The sequence below is a fragment of the Anser cygnoides genome, chromosome 13 (genome assembly GCF_040182565.1).
Source record: "Anser cygnoides isolate HZ-2024a breed goose chromosome 13, Taihu_goose_T2T_genome, whole genome shotgun sequence".
Taxonomy (NCBI): domain Eukaryota; kingdom Metazoa; phylum Chordata; class Aves; order Anseriformes; family Anatidae; genus Anser; species Anser cygnoides.
Window position 1 is genome coordinate 16,885,631 of NC_089885.1, and position 16,843 is coordinate 16,902,473.

General features: G+C 34.3%; 1 protein-coding gene across 7 annotated transcripts in view; it reads right to left on the reverse strand.

Annotated features, from left to right (window-relative positions):
• PCDH11X (protocadherin 11 X-linked) overlaps positions 1 to 16,843 on the reverse strand; it is a 490,061-nt gene that overhangs the window by 65,544 nt on the left and 407,674 nt on the right. The gene's annotated exons all lie outside the window — the stretch shown is intronic.

The window sequence follows — 16,843 nt, forward strand, 5'->3', positions numbered from 1 at the left end:
GAATTATACGTGGTCACCAAAGGCACATTTTTCGTGTGCTGGGAAGCTTCTACTTCGAAATCTTTTTTTTTTTTTTTTTTCTGTTTAACATCAATTGTTTGCTTTTAGCTAAGAAATATTAGACATAGTATATATAGCAGGAAAATCTAATATAGCTGACATTCAAACAGTTTTCTGTATATATTTATACAGTGTTATGTATTATATTTATACTCCAGTGTTATAATTCACTGGAGTACTCAAACTTGGAGTACTGCATACAGGTCTGGGGCCCCCAGCACAAGAAAGGCATGGACCTGTTAGAGTGAGTCCAGAGGAGGCCATAAAGATGCTCAGAGGTCTGGAGCACCTCTTTATGAAGACAGGCTGAGAAAGCTGGGGATTTTCAGCCTGGAAGAGAGAAGGCTTTGGAAAGACCTCATTGCAGCCTTTCAGTATTTAAAGGGGGCTTATAAAAAAGATGGAGAGCAACTTTTACATGGGCATGTAGTGATAGGACAAGGGGAAAAGCTTTTAAAGTGAGAGAGGGCAGATTTAGATTAGATGTTAGGAGAAAATTCTTCACTATGAGGGTGGTGAGGCACTGGCATGGGCTGCCCAGAGAAGCTGTTGATGCTCCATCCTTGGAGGTGTTCAAGACCAGGCTGGATGGGGCTTTGAGAAGCATGGGCTGGTGGGATGTGTCCCTGCCTGTGGAACTGCATGGGCTTGCAACCCAGGCCATACTAGGATTCTATGAATTTCTTTTTAGCATTTTGAATATTAAGTTAACATTCATTGCAGTTTGAAAGAAAGTACGCAATCAAAATACAGGGTTAAATGGGACCAGTCAATATAATATATATAACAGGAGTAAAATAAATAAATAAATAAATAAATAAATAAGAAATTCAAGTCAGATACTTTAAGAGATATAAAATGTCATAGTTAATTTTTCATTCATCTAGACCAGAGTGGTACTCCTGCATTATCCATGAAAGTGAAATAGCTTTTGATAATTTGACAGTGATGCTGCTTAACATTATCCAAAAGAGTTGAACCACTCCATCATTTACTATCTTACATGCACTACCTACTAACTAGTATATATATACGATAATCAGTGAGCCTTCCAAATTATAGATTCTTAATAATTAAAATGTGAAATTTTCGTATAACATATAGTCAAAGAATATGGGCTGAATCCTCATTAGTAAGCAACACAAACATAATTGCTCTGAGGATTTTCTCATTTTTCTGTTACTTTTTTTTTTCCCCCACATATTTAGACCAGTTGTGACAGAACTTATTATTTTACTCTACAAGCAGGGTATCAGTCACACCACTTCCACAGCATGGCTGAGGCTGGCAGGGTGTCTGGAGACCATGCAGTCCAACCCTCTGCTCAGAGCAGAGTCAACTAGAGCAGGTTGCTCAAGGTTGTGTCCTGTCAGGTTTCAAGTATCTCTAAGGATTTCATTTTGCAATACAGAGAATAAAATGTAAACATTGGAGCCAAAGGATGCATGTACTCATATGCTGTCTGTCTATGGCATGCTATGTATGTAATGCTCCCATAAGCCATACTGTCTTTACTTAATGAAAAGACAAAGAAGGAAGTAAAAAAAAGTTGTGTGCTGATGTGGACAACTGAGATCTCATACAAGCAGGGTACGAAACTATTGCAAATTAAATCATTGTTTTCTATAATATTAATATTAATCTACTTTTTGTAATAAACTGCAAGCAAGACTTCCTCTGAACTTTATTCTGCCTACTCAGTTGACAAATTCTTTTACTCAGATTCTATTGTTCAAGTGACTGTTCTTTAAAAAGCAAATAAAAAAGCTCTTCACTTCTTCAATATCCTCTGAAATATTTTCTTCTGGTTTTGTTCATCTCTAGTACTCACTCACCTTTGGCTTTTACAAGCCAAATAAAAGTACTTACTAACCCATGGTGATGGTTACTCTCACACTGAAATTGCAAACACTTATGTAAAATTCCTGTCCATCAACTTTAAACAGGACATGTCTGTAACAAGCTCTGAATGCAAAAAATCTTGAGTACTACCTACTGTTTCTAACTATTAGGCAATCTTTTGCTGTCTTGGATCCTACAGTACTGATATTTTCTCCTTTGTTTTTACTGAGACATTTTTCTAACTTGTCTTGGTGGTAACTATGGTGACAGTGATGTCAATGAAGAACAGATCAAAATATATCAGATAAGATAGAATTGATGAGACCCAGATACCTGTGTGATTCTTCGTATGTTAATTTGTATTTAATAATTAATCAAATAAGGATTTCAGATATAGATATACAAAAATACTGGTACCTAACTGGCAGGCATTGAGCTTTGCAGCCTTGAAAATGAATTCAGGATTGGATTACAAAAAAAAAAAAAAAAAAAAGAAAAAAAAAAGCATCAGTCATACTAAGCACCCATCTGGAAATTAAATGTCAAAGATAAATGCAAGAGAGGGGAAAAAAATCAAATCAGAAAGGCAGTGTGCTTACAGAAAGACACAAACTGTTCTGAACAAAATTACCAAAGAAATGAGGTATTTGCTGAATGCCAAATACTTGCTTTGATTTTTTTCAGAGTATCCCCAACTTAGTGTCTTTTAAAAATATGATCTTTTTTGTAAATTCACTTAAAATAGTTATTTCCGTGGCGCATTTCAAAGTTCAGTTTAGGAAAAAAGTAAACTTACCACTTTCACTTTACAGCTCACAGATTGCATTTTATTGACACATAAGGAAAAATCTTAATCATTATATCTGTACATGAATATTTTTCCTCCCTTCTGTTGCTTGAGTGACATTCTCTTCATACACATCCTGTGTGGTTACCATTTTATGACTGATAGAAAGGGCCACATTGTAAAATGCAAAACTTCATATAATTTTATGTCATGTAGAAAAACACCAGATTTATATGGGAAATACTTGCAAGTCCATAAATAAATAGATCTGAAGAAACGGATAGGTAGAACTATACTCCATTTCCTTTAAACTTCAAGTAAAAGTATGGGTTCTTCACTGCATAACTTATTCTAATGGGTTCCTTCAAATAGACTGTTTTAGTTCATGTCACAACTATTGAAAATCTTCACAATTATATATGTGGAGATATTCAAGCTTCTGTCGGAAGAAATCATCAGTGCCAGCACATGGGCGGTTGCACAAAACCTGAGCATTAAGGAGGCTGTTGAAAGAGAAATTCTGGCAGGTCTTCCCGTGATAATATAAGGAGTTACCAGCTGCTCCTGCAATGCTTCTCCTGGAAGTTATCACACACAAAGGAGTTGGGGGAAGAATGGTGAGAACAGCTGGTGGCTCCATATATTCTCACACCCACAGACATCGACAAAAGGGAATGTCTGTATGCATCTTCAGTACTTCAATGCAAAGTCTGAAACTGAACTTAAATCAACCTAGTGAAATTCATCAAAACTAAGTACTAATACTCTCTGTCACCTGCTGATATTTTGGTAATGTGAGATCCCCTTTCTTACTGAGCTGCTATGAGGAAAGCAACGGTTTGCCTGAGAAAACAGGGTTAAAATCAGCTCTCTAAAATGTGTTATGTTGCTCAGTATGCACAGACTGAGGTCTTCATTTTGATGGAGTTTATCAGTTCATAGGGTTACATCTCATTTGTCTCAAATGTGAGGCTGTGAAATTTTGAAAAATTAAAATCAAATTCACGTGCAAGATCTAACTCGTATATGTTGTTGGATGTAGAGGTCTAACTTCACTTTTGTCAGTTTTTACATAAGAAGGAGAGATCTATGAAACTAATGGGAAGTATATAGTTACAAAACCATGAATAAGCCATACAAAATATTACTGTAGTCCTTATTTCATTATACATCTTGACAGGATGAATGGTGCTGATAAAAGCAGTGCAATAGTTTTCACATTATATTCCTAAATCTGCAAATATAACCAAGGTGAAATTATCATTGAATATTATCACACACAGACATGAGAGGATATAACACAACTAGCTTGAACACTTCCTCATTTAGATAGGTGCTCGTTAACGAGTGATTCAGACATCCTATGTCATATTTGGACTTTAGGGAAGTAATTATTTAATCAGCGATCTGCAAAAATTTTCACTATTCCATACAAATTCAACCATTTTCTACCTTACTGATTTATCCCTCTGCACAGCACTAAGCCACCTCCTTTTTGTCCTAAGAATTTTTCACACTTGAGAGAAAATTACTGCAATATTGAATGCAGTCATTTTTATTTCCTTACGGCATCTGTGAATCAAATACAAGCTTAGTTAACCTTGATCCAGTCTGGCCCCCTTTTTCCATACAGCACTAAAGCAGTCTTATAAATGCACTGTACTTTTCAAACTAGATTTATTTATTTTTTTCTTCCCCAAGAAGAAAATATGGTTGACATAATTTTGAAAAACAAACAGTAAAAAACTTAAGGGTATTCAGTGTCTCTACAAATTCTAGGAGAATGCTTATATGCGTTGCAGTACCAAGGTGAAGTTCAGATTGTTTTTAGTTTTAGTGACAATATAGAACAGAAAAGGAATTTGCTACATAATTAGCAGAAAATATCCTGAGATAGCCATTAGGGAGTAATCTCTATGAAAGTATTACCATAATCAATTAGTAGGGATGCATTCTTAATTAAGTTTAAGCAATGAGAATGGTTTATTCTGCAATGCTAGTATTGAATTAATTTGTAAATAAAACTGTGGGTAGAAACTGCAATATAAAATTCTTGTAACGAACCTACTCTAAAAGCAATTTTATGTTATATTTATTTTAAATTTGGTGTTTTTCGATCTTTAACCTGAATTAATTAAACTCAGTAATATGATTTGCAAAAACACAGTGCTGCCCAGGTAGAGAAGCACTTAAAAATTACCTTTGTTTTAGAAGTGACCACCTAAAATCATGAATTGTGAAGAACATGACCAGTCACTGGAATTAAATATTTATTCAATATCTGCTGCAGAAATAAATGCACTTGAAGCATATTTATCATGCTTCTTCTTGAAACAATAAATTCCACCATTCAGCAGCACCCATATAATTGGTATAAGTTCCCTGTTGGTATAAGATTACCTTGTTGTAAATAACATTACTGAGTATAATATTTTAATTTTATTTAAGTTTCAGTCCTCTCAAAAGTCTATCTCCAGGACCATATAATTTCTAATCTAAGAATTAGATACTTTCTAAGATTTTTAGTAGTACAATAGAGCAGCTAAGAGCAAGGAGTGACCTATATCACTCCGTGAGACATTGGCTTCAATACCAGTATGACTGGACATTCATTACTGGACATCCACTATTTTGTCTTCTCCATAGAAAATTTCACATAGCTTGCCCTTTCCAGGTTGCGGTGAAGACAGTCTTTCTTGTGGCAGACAAAAGTACTTATTGCTTTTGTCATTCTGCTGGGAAGAACAACAAGATTTTTCTTGGATTTCCTAAGTGAAGATCAAGAATAAAATCTTTACTTACAAAAAATGTTGTGCTGCTTTTCCAGTGGCCTTTCAAATGCCAAGGCAAACTCTAAATGCCCTCCAGAGTTTCCTTCACAACTTTATGAATCTGTGCTTCTAGTATTATATTTGGCATATTTCCTCCAGTATTGGCGAATTTTAACTTTCTAATCAAAAAGTATAACATGATGTGAGATGCTATTGAAAGTGTTTCTAGCTTTCTCATGCCTGCCTCAGTGATTAGTTATACTATCATACAACTGAAATAATTAAATAATCACACCTTACTGTCAAGAAAGTTATTATTTAGTCAAATCAAACTATATAAGGTTTTCTCACTCCGAAATACCCATGTCTATTAGGATCACAGAAAACTAACGTGATAAAGCACATCAGCAAGGCACTCTGAAGAGTAACTACACTTTGGGCCCATCCTCTGTTACTTCTCCTTGCCTCATGGTTGAGACTTTGCTTGCTGGGTGAGAACTTCATAATATTGCTTTCTCTGCCTCTGTGAGAAAATGCTCTTAGAATATATGTTGGTCTCTAGTTCTGTCAGTATGGCACAACTCTAAAACATTTTCTGCATATAAATTTGTAGCTGTCATCACAGTTTTGGCATAGTGCTGTTTGGGTGTCTTTATGTCCTAGTTAGATTTGCAGTGTATGTGACATGCAAACATTCTGTGCAAACACAATAAATATGATGTGTCCAACACCAGGTCTACTTTGCATGCACACAACTTGTCTGCATGGAAAATGTGCGCTTGCTCCGCAAATCTGATGCTGAGCTAGTGGGTCTTGGAGATTCCTTTACTCCAGAGGTTTCAGGCCCTGAGCAAAGACCATATGAAGCCAGAATCTAAGTAAATGCAGTTCTAATTTTCTCTAGGCTTTTATTATTAAACCTTGATTACATCATGTTAACTGTGAATTAACTGTGGGGGGAAAAAACAACTGCTCTGAGGTACCTGTAACTTTTGACTCACTATCCTAGTTTAGTAACAAATGTAATATAATGGTATGCATTACTATGGAGATCCAGGAAGAGGAATGTAATTATCAATTCATTTATTTTTGGAAGGGGAAGAGCCTTCAGTAGTAAATGCTAACAGCTAGGTGACAAACTCCATTCATTGCTGAGGGTCTAGAAGGGACACTAGACAAGAGGTTTTCTGCAATCCAGGCTGGATGCTTTTTGGCAAGGTACTGCTTCTTTCTTCACTTAATTCATAAGGAGACAGACTGGATATTTGACAGGATTAGAACCCAATTTCATTTTAACTTTCAGTCATCTGTTCATTCGTTACTCTCTATTTGTCTTATATCTGACCACCTGAAGAACATGACAACTTACCAAACATAACCAAAACACATATAATGTTTTTAATAAATTCAGCCTTAGATCCTTTTTCTCTTACATTACTTTTCAGTATATTCTATATATATAAAAAAACTATTTAATAATGGCCCTCAATAGTGAAGAAGTGCTTTCCTGTTAATTTTGAAGTGACTTATTTATTTTCATAAGAAATTGCATATAGAATATTTGACATTCCTTAGCTAAAGGCATATATCCTTAGAATATGCCTTGTTAAATTTCCAAGGAAATGGGATCCAAAGATATTACCATAACTGAAGCATCTAGTGACGGAGTCATTTTTCGAAATGCCTTTGATTGAACTGCATTCCTACAGCAGGTATGCAAGAATGCACGCTGAATGCATTTTCAAAGTGACCCTGTCAAACTTATAGTGACTGTATCTTCTCTCTGAACTTTTGATAAAACGCTCATGATTACGTGCTGATTTTTTCAGGAACTCCATCCGGGCAAGAACAGTGTATCTACTGGCAGCAAGGTCATGATAGAGCAAGTTTGCATCCCAAAAAATAACCTACCATTATGAACTCATTTTTACCAATTTATTGCCAAAGCTCCTGTGGACTGTATATGTAGACATATTCCTTTTATACACAGCTTAGCAGATGATCTGGTATCCAGTGAATTCTAGCAACTCAGAAAAGTGCAAAGAAATTCTGCTTGCATACAGCCTGTGTTAAAAAAGTATCTGGAGAGCACATAAAGCACTGAAGAAGTGTTTCCATGTATTGTTCATTCCTCAAGCCTCTAGCTTTTTAACTATGCATCACTAACTGCTATAATTTATATTATAAAAATCAAAATGCTGGCAAACCAAATTCCATATATTTTTACCACTTATAACATATTGATTTGTTGGAATGTAAATGCTTGCTATTAACAGGGCATCAACTTGTATGCTTCAGTTCAGATTTGATATTCAGTGTTAAGCCTAGCTGTTCCTTCTTCAGTTTGTTTTCCTACCTCTTCCACTTTTTTTTTTTTTTAATTCTATTTAAAATGGAATAGGAATGTATCATTGTAGAGATAATAGAGATTTTTGAGACTAATATATTTTGCTCTTTCTTAGAATCTAAGTGCTTATTCTTTAAATAATTTCATTTAACTCTCTCTTTATAAAAAAAATGACAGAAGTAAATAAAGACTTATGTTTCACTCTGTTAATGCTTCAAATTCATCAGTAGAAACCATGACTAATCAGTGTTTGTGAAAGTTGCAACAATTTCCAAACTGTTTGAAATAGCAGTAGAGTTTTGGACAATCTTTAAATCACTCTTTCTGCTCTGGATGAACAATAAACTTGGGGAAGACTAATTTTTTTGTTTTTAAAAATCTGATTTATAGTAGAGAATGTACATTAATGTATGTACGCAACAAAGTATAAAGCTATGTACAAAGCTAATGGGGACAGAAGCTTACTACATAGCATGTTTTATAAAATGTTTTTTATACTTGCTCACTTTGACACAGCCAAGAAATACAGAATTTGGCACTATATAGAAATGAAAGATTGCTGACTTTTCTGTAATACTCATCAAGCAAGGAAACGACTTCATTAGAACTCTCAGTTTTTGTACTTTGTATCACTTAGGATTCTTATTAAACAATTTATTATTATTTTTTTAATTTTAACTGTGAAGAAATGGGTGTGTATATGTGTGTGTGTGTTTGTATGTCTAGACAGATTCTCCTTTCTTTTGCATACAGAACTCACAGTATGTTTCTTCCGACCACATTAAAAATGTTCCCCACAGAAATGCCAGTAGGAACAAGTCTTGATTTGTTATTATTTTGTGTTTGTGTGTGTATGTGTTGTTTTTTTCCAAGCTGTAAGTCCCCCCTCTTTTTTCTTCATAGCATTGTCCTAATCTGTTACCCAATTTATTGTTGTTTCATAAAACCATACTTATATAAAATCATTGGAAATGTTCAGTATACTTATATAAAATCATTGGAAATGTTCAGTATAGATGTCAGGAGGCACATAATGTACTTTTCACTGAACATGCTGCAGTCCTGAACTGTTTAAAACCAGCAAGAAATGATGAAAAATATCTTATTTATTGGTCTGTTGATAGATTTGAATCAAAACAACACCAGAATCTTTTATGATCTACTGGAGAAACTATCCTTTACCTATTAAAGCACAGATGAAAACTGTTAAGATTGCTTCGTGATTGCATACACTACATTTCTTGAACGTGAAAAAACAACCAGCAGTTTCTATGACTCTATTGAATGCTGAAATCTAGAGGTCACATTTGAACCATGTGCCTCAAAGCTCCGTCTCACAGGGCTATTCCCCATTTCTCCCTGTTAAGTCATAAGAACTCATAGGAAAAAGGTTGTATAGAACATTATAAAAAATTACTAAAGACTGAAAAAGGACACAAAGTTGCAATAATATTTTCTATAAACTCCATTTTCATCTTCTTTTACTGTTTATCTCTTGGCTCTGCTTCCTGAAGTTAATATAATTTTAGCAGTATTCTGTTTTCTAAATAGTCATTTTCCCCTTGACACTTACACAATTTTACCTGACAGAACATTAGGGAGTAAATACTTTTTCTAAGACTCCTTCACCTATGCTGTATGCTATTTGAACTTTCCTCCCCCTCCCCAGGGAAGAAGTTGTGTACCCTTCAGGGTGTCTTTTGGTTTACTATCTTTTGCATACCAACAGGCAACAGAGTAAGAAAAAAGTACTCATGCCATTACTGAGATTTAATGCTGTGTTTACAGAACCCTATGGCTATTTTAGAAAGGGGATACAAAGGGTTTGTTAAAAATAGAAACAAAAATCATTGGGTAGTAAAAGCACTTGCACTATTCTTTGATCATTTCACAGAACCCCTTGCATACTGAAAGGGTTGTTGATAAAGCAGCCTAGTGCGACTATTTGAAACAACTGATATAGTCTAGTTCAGTCTTCAGCTGTGTGATGTCAGTGAGCTCATCTAACAGACGAGTTTCCTTGAGACAACTGTTATGAAATTCTTAAGAAACCAGTTCTGACTGAGTCATTGAAACCTGAGGAAATATTTAATAAATACTGAGTTTTTTTAAAAGTCTTTCCCCTTGGCTCTCCTGTCTTCTCAGAGACAAATAATTGCTCAAAATTATTTACTTCATAACTTCACAATCCTGCCACAATATACAATATAAATCACATCAATTCTTTTATTGTACACCTATTTGGCTGTGGTATGTAAACTGAGAGAAAACTTTTCTATGTATTCTGAATGTCATAGATTGACAGAACTATGGTATAATGATATCTGTCAGGACAGGACAGATTTTTGGACAGACTTCAAGACCTATTACCGAATTAGAAATTTATTTTATATAATGTAGTGTTTGATGTACTAAAATATGACATGAGTGACAACATCACTATTGAAAACAACCAAAGTATGTTAAAATACATACTTAGTCATTTCAGAAGTGTGCCCTGACACGTCTTCTAGTATTGCCAAGGAATCTTTCTGCCATTTCTTAGCCACCTCCAGCACAGACTTATAGACAGAAAGCTTTAACACAGCTGCAGCTGTCAGCCTCATATTTCTGCAATCAGGTCATTCTTGTGTTTTCTCGACCTTGAGGCTTTGCAAGGGAAAAACGTGATCTATAAAGCAACCTCTGGCATACTGCAGATTTGAGAGTAATGCATTGTTTTCAAGTTGAGACTTCTCCTAATCTTAACAATTGTGAAAGATGACAGTCTGGAAATTGGTTTACAGATTCTTCCAAGAGCTGGTCTCCTCTCATCCCATGGTATGAATTACTATTTTTGTTCCTTCATATGGTATGTATTGACTCTTGCTGTGTGATGCTTTAGCCTAGTGGCATGAAAAATGACAAATGCAAGAAAACATTTGTTTCACACTTCTGTACTGGTCAGAGCTGGCCTATCTCTGACATGCACCAAATGTGGGCTTACTTTTTATTTTTATGTTTTTTTAGCAACAATGTTTAAGCCATTGGTCTTTATCTCTTGTGGTCCTACTTGCCAAAGAGTGACTTCAGAATGGTGCTTTATGTTGTGCTTATGTAGGAGCTTATGGTGCTTATGTAGGAGCTGCATGGCATCGTTGCATGATGTGTAAAGTCCAAACTAACAGCATTTATTATTGTTGTCCAAATAGCCAAACCTACATAATGGCTATGTGAGCCAAGTTCAGTCTTCAGTTATAAAGGCCAAATATTTTACAGGTTCTGCTAAAGATTGTGAATATTCACTTTAGTATATGTTATGTAAATAAGCTTATTTAAAATATTATTAAGGTTTCTATTTCAGAGAAGACAACAGAACTCCAAATATATTTGTGTGTGCGTCCACGTGTCATGTATTATTTTGTGTAACTCTTTGTTACTTTAGTAATATCTTCTATTAATTTAAAAAAAAAAAATCAATTAAATTCTACCCTGTCTGAAATTTTTGTACCATTTTGCCTTTTTTACCCCGTCTCCCATTCCATCTGGAAGATATCTGATGGTGTTATAATTAACATACATGCTATGTTAACATGGTATGCTTTTACATTTAATGAAGCTATTTGATTTCTGTCTATACAATTTTTATATTTAGCAGAATCATTTTTCTGGTAATTTAACAGACTGTACTTGAGTAGTATTTTTTTCATGCAGACTAATAAAACTTTGATAACAAGCTTAGAATGATTTTATTTTTTTCCTTATTTAAGGGCTGGTGCCTTTAATAGTGTTATAATCGTATGAAGTTGATTTGCAGTTAAATGAAAAGAAAGTGTCTCAGGTTCATGCCATTGTCAGTGATAAGTTCATTTTATGTACGTTTTCTTCATTTATTGTACTTTTTGTACAAAAAATACATACTTTCCCAAAAATAGATGTCATTCTGCAGTAGTGTCTCAGAAAGCAGTGTCCATTATAGTTGTCCTACCCCTGTGTTCACTCACTTTTTGAGGCATATGTTTTAAATATAAATATATAAACAATATATAAACAGTGATTTAGATTTATGTAATCTAAATACGTTCATGAACACAGATAATAGACCACAAAGGAACAGCTATAAAAAAATAAAAATAAAAATAAACCTAGCTTTGTTCCTATTGTTATGAATATTTTTATCTTTCAGTTAACTACGTTTCCTTTTGAGTAATAAAATACCATAAAGAAAGAAGTATTTTATTCATTTACTTGCTTTTTCCATTTTCTGTCTCAGCTGACAGCAGGTGTATATGACTTGGTTGTATGTTGAATTTTTGTCTTTTCATAAATTTAATGGTACTGAAGAAACTGAAATGTATTTCAGTATCCAACAAATTGCCTGAATGTGAAATATTAAAACTGTTCCTGACAAACAATGGCAAGACTCATGGACCTTCCATGTCAAGCTTCAGGAGAGAATGTCCTCTTGTGCAGACTTGTAGTATTAACAGCACAGCGTAATCTTTGTGATATTATCGCACAAAAATTGCTGAAGCTTTTCCAGGAGAAGCTTCCAGCAGTTACCTAGCATGCTGAATTTGAGCAGTAGTTAGCAGTCTGACAGAATTACAACCATGTGTAAAAAAGTTTGATAATAAGCAGAATGCTGGGCACTGTCAATGAGGAGACAGCACTATCATGAAGATTTACATAATAGATATGAAACTATTTTCCATTGTATAATCATTTTTAATGCAAGAATTGATAATGAAATGAGAAAATGATTCTTTTATTATCAGAATAATGGGTCAAACACGAAATAAAAAAAGAAGAAATTGTTTTAAAGTGCAGAATATTAGCAAAAAAAAAAAAAAAGTGGAACTAGCTTTCTTTAAACCTGGTTTTCTACTTTTCTTTTTTTCAGTGGCAATAATTAAACACTCCCAAACTGATACTTCAGGTTGCATAGGGCTGTTTGTTGTTGTTGTTGTTGTTTTTTAGATAAAAACTGAATTTGTAATATATGCCAAAATGCAGGAGGTTTTTATATATTTACACAGTTCAAGAAAAAAAATGACTAGGTGATCTTGGAGGTCTCTTCCAACCTAGATGTTTCTGTGATTCTGTGAAAAAAAGTATTCTGTTTGCATTTTTCCAGTGCTTAATTTTGGCTGACTCTTATCCACAAAAAGTTTCAAATTAAGGAGGCTCTTGCATGACTTTGCTTGCAATAGTGCCTCCAAATACAGTGATTTGCTCTGTATTGACTTAAAGTACAATTTATTCGATTAAAAGACGCTAAGGAAAAGGAAGATGCTTCAGGAATAGTTTGAAGTATTGACCTAATCCAACCGTGCTCAGACAAACTGGCAGTAGCAGAATTGAAATGGTACATTTAGACAAGAAGAAAAAAGTCTGGTGCCTCTACAATTTACATATTCTTCCACACAATGATATAAAATAAAGCTTGAACTGCTTCTGCAAAGCAAACCTTCTGGCTATGTGTAAATTTCTGCACAAATTCTGGTAGCAGATCCTGAGCTAAGGAAGCATTAATTTACATCTGCAGATGATTTAGATTGTTTTTTTATGCTGCAGTGTGATAGAAAGATCTGGAAACACATTTCAAATGACCAGCTTATGAAAAACCTTTCCCACAAAGCTCATCACAGGAAGATCACTGCACAATCTGAGATTAGGCAAAAGTTTTAGCCCACACTGCAAGTTTTCACAAGCACAAATAGTGATTTTTTTCTGACCTAAGGCAGTAAGAAGAGCTCTTTTTCTCTGTAAAATGTAAATCACTGCAGATGCCAAATCAGAAAACAGAAAACAAAAACAAAAAACAAAACAGAACAAAAAACAAACAAAAAACATGCTATCATATCTACTAAGCATAAATGACACAAATACTGTAGTAATTTCCTCAATGACAACCTCACAACAATCAATTTCTCCTTCTGATCTGAGCTATGGTGCAGAAGAACATGTACTTAGTCTGACATACTAAAATGCAGAAGTTCTGCCTGTTTAGAAGTTTAATTTCACCTCATTTACAAATGAAATCCTGCCATTTCTTAATATAGTTAGTTTCAGGTTATTTTTAGTAAACGCCAAACTATTTTCCAAATTATTTTAGCACTTTTGAAACCAAATAATTTGTTTCAGTTGAATTCAGCTCACTGTTTTGCAGCTGTGTGATATTAAACAGCATTTCTGACAGGTGCACTGTTTCCTAAGAGCTACAGAAAACCTTGTAATCCCATTCTTTAAAAACCTGTTGCTGACTACATCTCCCATTGTAGTATTCTCTCACCTAAGGAGCAGAAACACTTCTTCATAGTTTTATTTGAGGATTTCAAGCATACTGTTCGCTTTATGCTTAAAAAGAGTCATTTTGATTTAGGATTATAGTCCTCCTGTTGTCAGCCCACAGAAAATACAACCTAATTGCAGCTTCTCACAGCTGCTGAGAGAAGTAAGCTTGTAGAGGAATAGTTTTATGTTCTTGTGAACTGATTAAAAAGTGTTTCAAGTTCAAATTAAATTGCATCACTGATGTGAAAATTACATTTTTCTTATTTTAGTGGTGTAAAAAAATCAGACTTTCGGCAGAAAAGTCGTTCCCTATTTCTATTTTACAGCAACTTAATTTTCCTTAAGGAAACCATGCCTTTAGAAAATCCTGAGAATAAATCAGATGGAAAACTCAAGAAGAAATACATGCGTTATTTGGTGCCAATCAAAAGGGACACCTGTTTATATTCCTACAGTAGTGTCTTAATTCTGCAAATATAATGAGAAGTGACATTTTGTAACACTAGTACATATTTGTGAAATAGGAAAAGATTAACAAAAGTCACACAAGACTTTTTTTTACCTCCAAGTTTATTCTGACTGAGGTTCTGTGCTGAGGTTCAATCACCTTGTCACGTGGAAAGGCTGCAGCAGAAAACACACATACATACAGACACACAAAGCTCTTAACAGTTCTAATTTACTTAACCCAAACATAAAGTAAAAGGTAGCACTTTACAAATGATTACTGAATCTGCAGTAACGATCTGCACTGAATAGCAAATCAAATATTGCCACTGCAGATAAGCATATGTGGCCTCCCTGTCAGCAGAGAAGAATTGGAGCCTGTTATTTCTTTCTGTTCTTCCTTTGTTTGTGTGTTTTGCAAGGACTGGACATCTTTTTTAGTACTCCCTTTATATTTTCTTTTCACCATGAGATACTTAAAAGATGTTCATTTCCTCATTGAATAGTAACTGGCCACTCATGATCTGCATTTGTACATTTTGGATCTCTAGCATCATCATGAGCCTGTACTTCCCATGTGCCCGCTGCCTCCTTTGCTTGGCCCCCTAGGGATTCTTGGTATACAGTAAACCACAATACTTAGTTACAGGTTTTTTGCAAACTGTGATCATTTATTTATTTATTGTTACTTCTCACTTCTCACCAGTTCTGTATGACATATTTTCAAATGTTTAATCAACTGTAACTTTTAAAAAGATGACCCAGCAGCAGTTTTCGTTGCATATAAGTGAGGATAATAAAAGTAGAGTCCTCCCCTCCCGACACAAATCTCTAATATCCAACTGTAGTCCTATAACCTACAACTGATCCAAACCTCTGTCTAAAGCCAGGGAACAGGTTGGATCAGAAGGTGCCTTGTTGTGGACAGTCATTTCACCCCCCCCCGGCTCATGGCTTGCTTCCCTGAGCCCCAGCATACGATTCCCTACTTACTCCATGTTACTGCCATAGCAAAGATTTTCTTGAAAGGGAAACAGGGAGATAGTATTCTCTGTTAAAGTTTGAAGCAACAAAATATTTTAAAAATCTGTTTAGTCTGATTATACTTGTAATAAAAGATTTTTTCTTCATTGTTCTTCACAGTGAACCTTTATTGCTAAGGAAAGGGCTTTTCTTGCTGTTTTCATTTCTAAATCAGTATTAGTTGTGAAAGAAGATAATTGGTTAGGTTTTATCTAAGGTTAAATGAAAAGTAAATTATTTTCTACCTGAGGTCCCATGCAAAAATATAGTATTGGAGATTATAGAGTCATGAGTTTAATCTTAGTCTCTAAGTAAAATATTATTGAATCATATATGGACAATAATAATAAAGATTGCAGAAATGATTATTTGATGTTTAAGGGCATTCTCATTGAAAAGTTGAATTACTTTAATGCAATAATCCTACACTTCAGACTTAGCTTTATGGATATAGCTTTATGAATATGTATTGCATAGCTGTTTTTCTTTCCTAACTTTATATAAAAAGTCTCATATGCTAATTGCCACTGCAGAGAATCTCTAATGAGCCCTGAATTTACTTCTAAATTATGCTCTCTTTTATTATGGACTAACCTTAGAACATTTTTTCCTCAGTGTTCATGAACAAAATTTATTGTTATCAAAGGTCAAATCATGTGGAAAAGTACAAATGAAAAAAAGCATTCTTGAACATGCAATAACATATTGACTCACTATCTGTATTTCTGCAAACAATATTCATTTTAATAACATTTTAATGTTAAGAACAGATGCAAAAATAGTCAGTCTTTCCTGACGTCTATTTTGGGTCATTCTGCTTCCAAAACTCATATGCAATGGTTGTCTCATGCTTATGTTGGTGTACACAGTGTCAACCAAAGCACTAAAAGACTATACAAAATTTCAAGTTTTCAGTTTATGAAATTATAGTTTCAAAATCTTATTGTAAATAAAAATGTTTAGAAGAGTGGGGTCATCTAAAATTGTATGTGCGTATGTTAAAAATGACATACCTATCTACTTAGACCACAAGACTAACAGAATTTAGGCTAATTCTGTGTAGTGTCAGACCTCTCAGATTAGCTACAAAATTCCATTCTGCTGTAATGGTCTTTCACTAAAAATCAGAGAATTGCAGTATGTTGTTTTCATTAAAACAGCTTAATCCAGTCAACAACAGAAGTTCATGTTTTACAAGCCATTTCATTCCTCCCCTGTCATGAAGTGTTTTGGAAACATTTTGTGTATACAATGAGATTCTGTTGTATAGAGATTGCATGATATTCCATG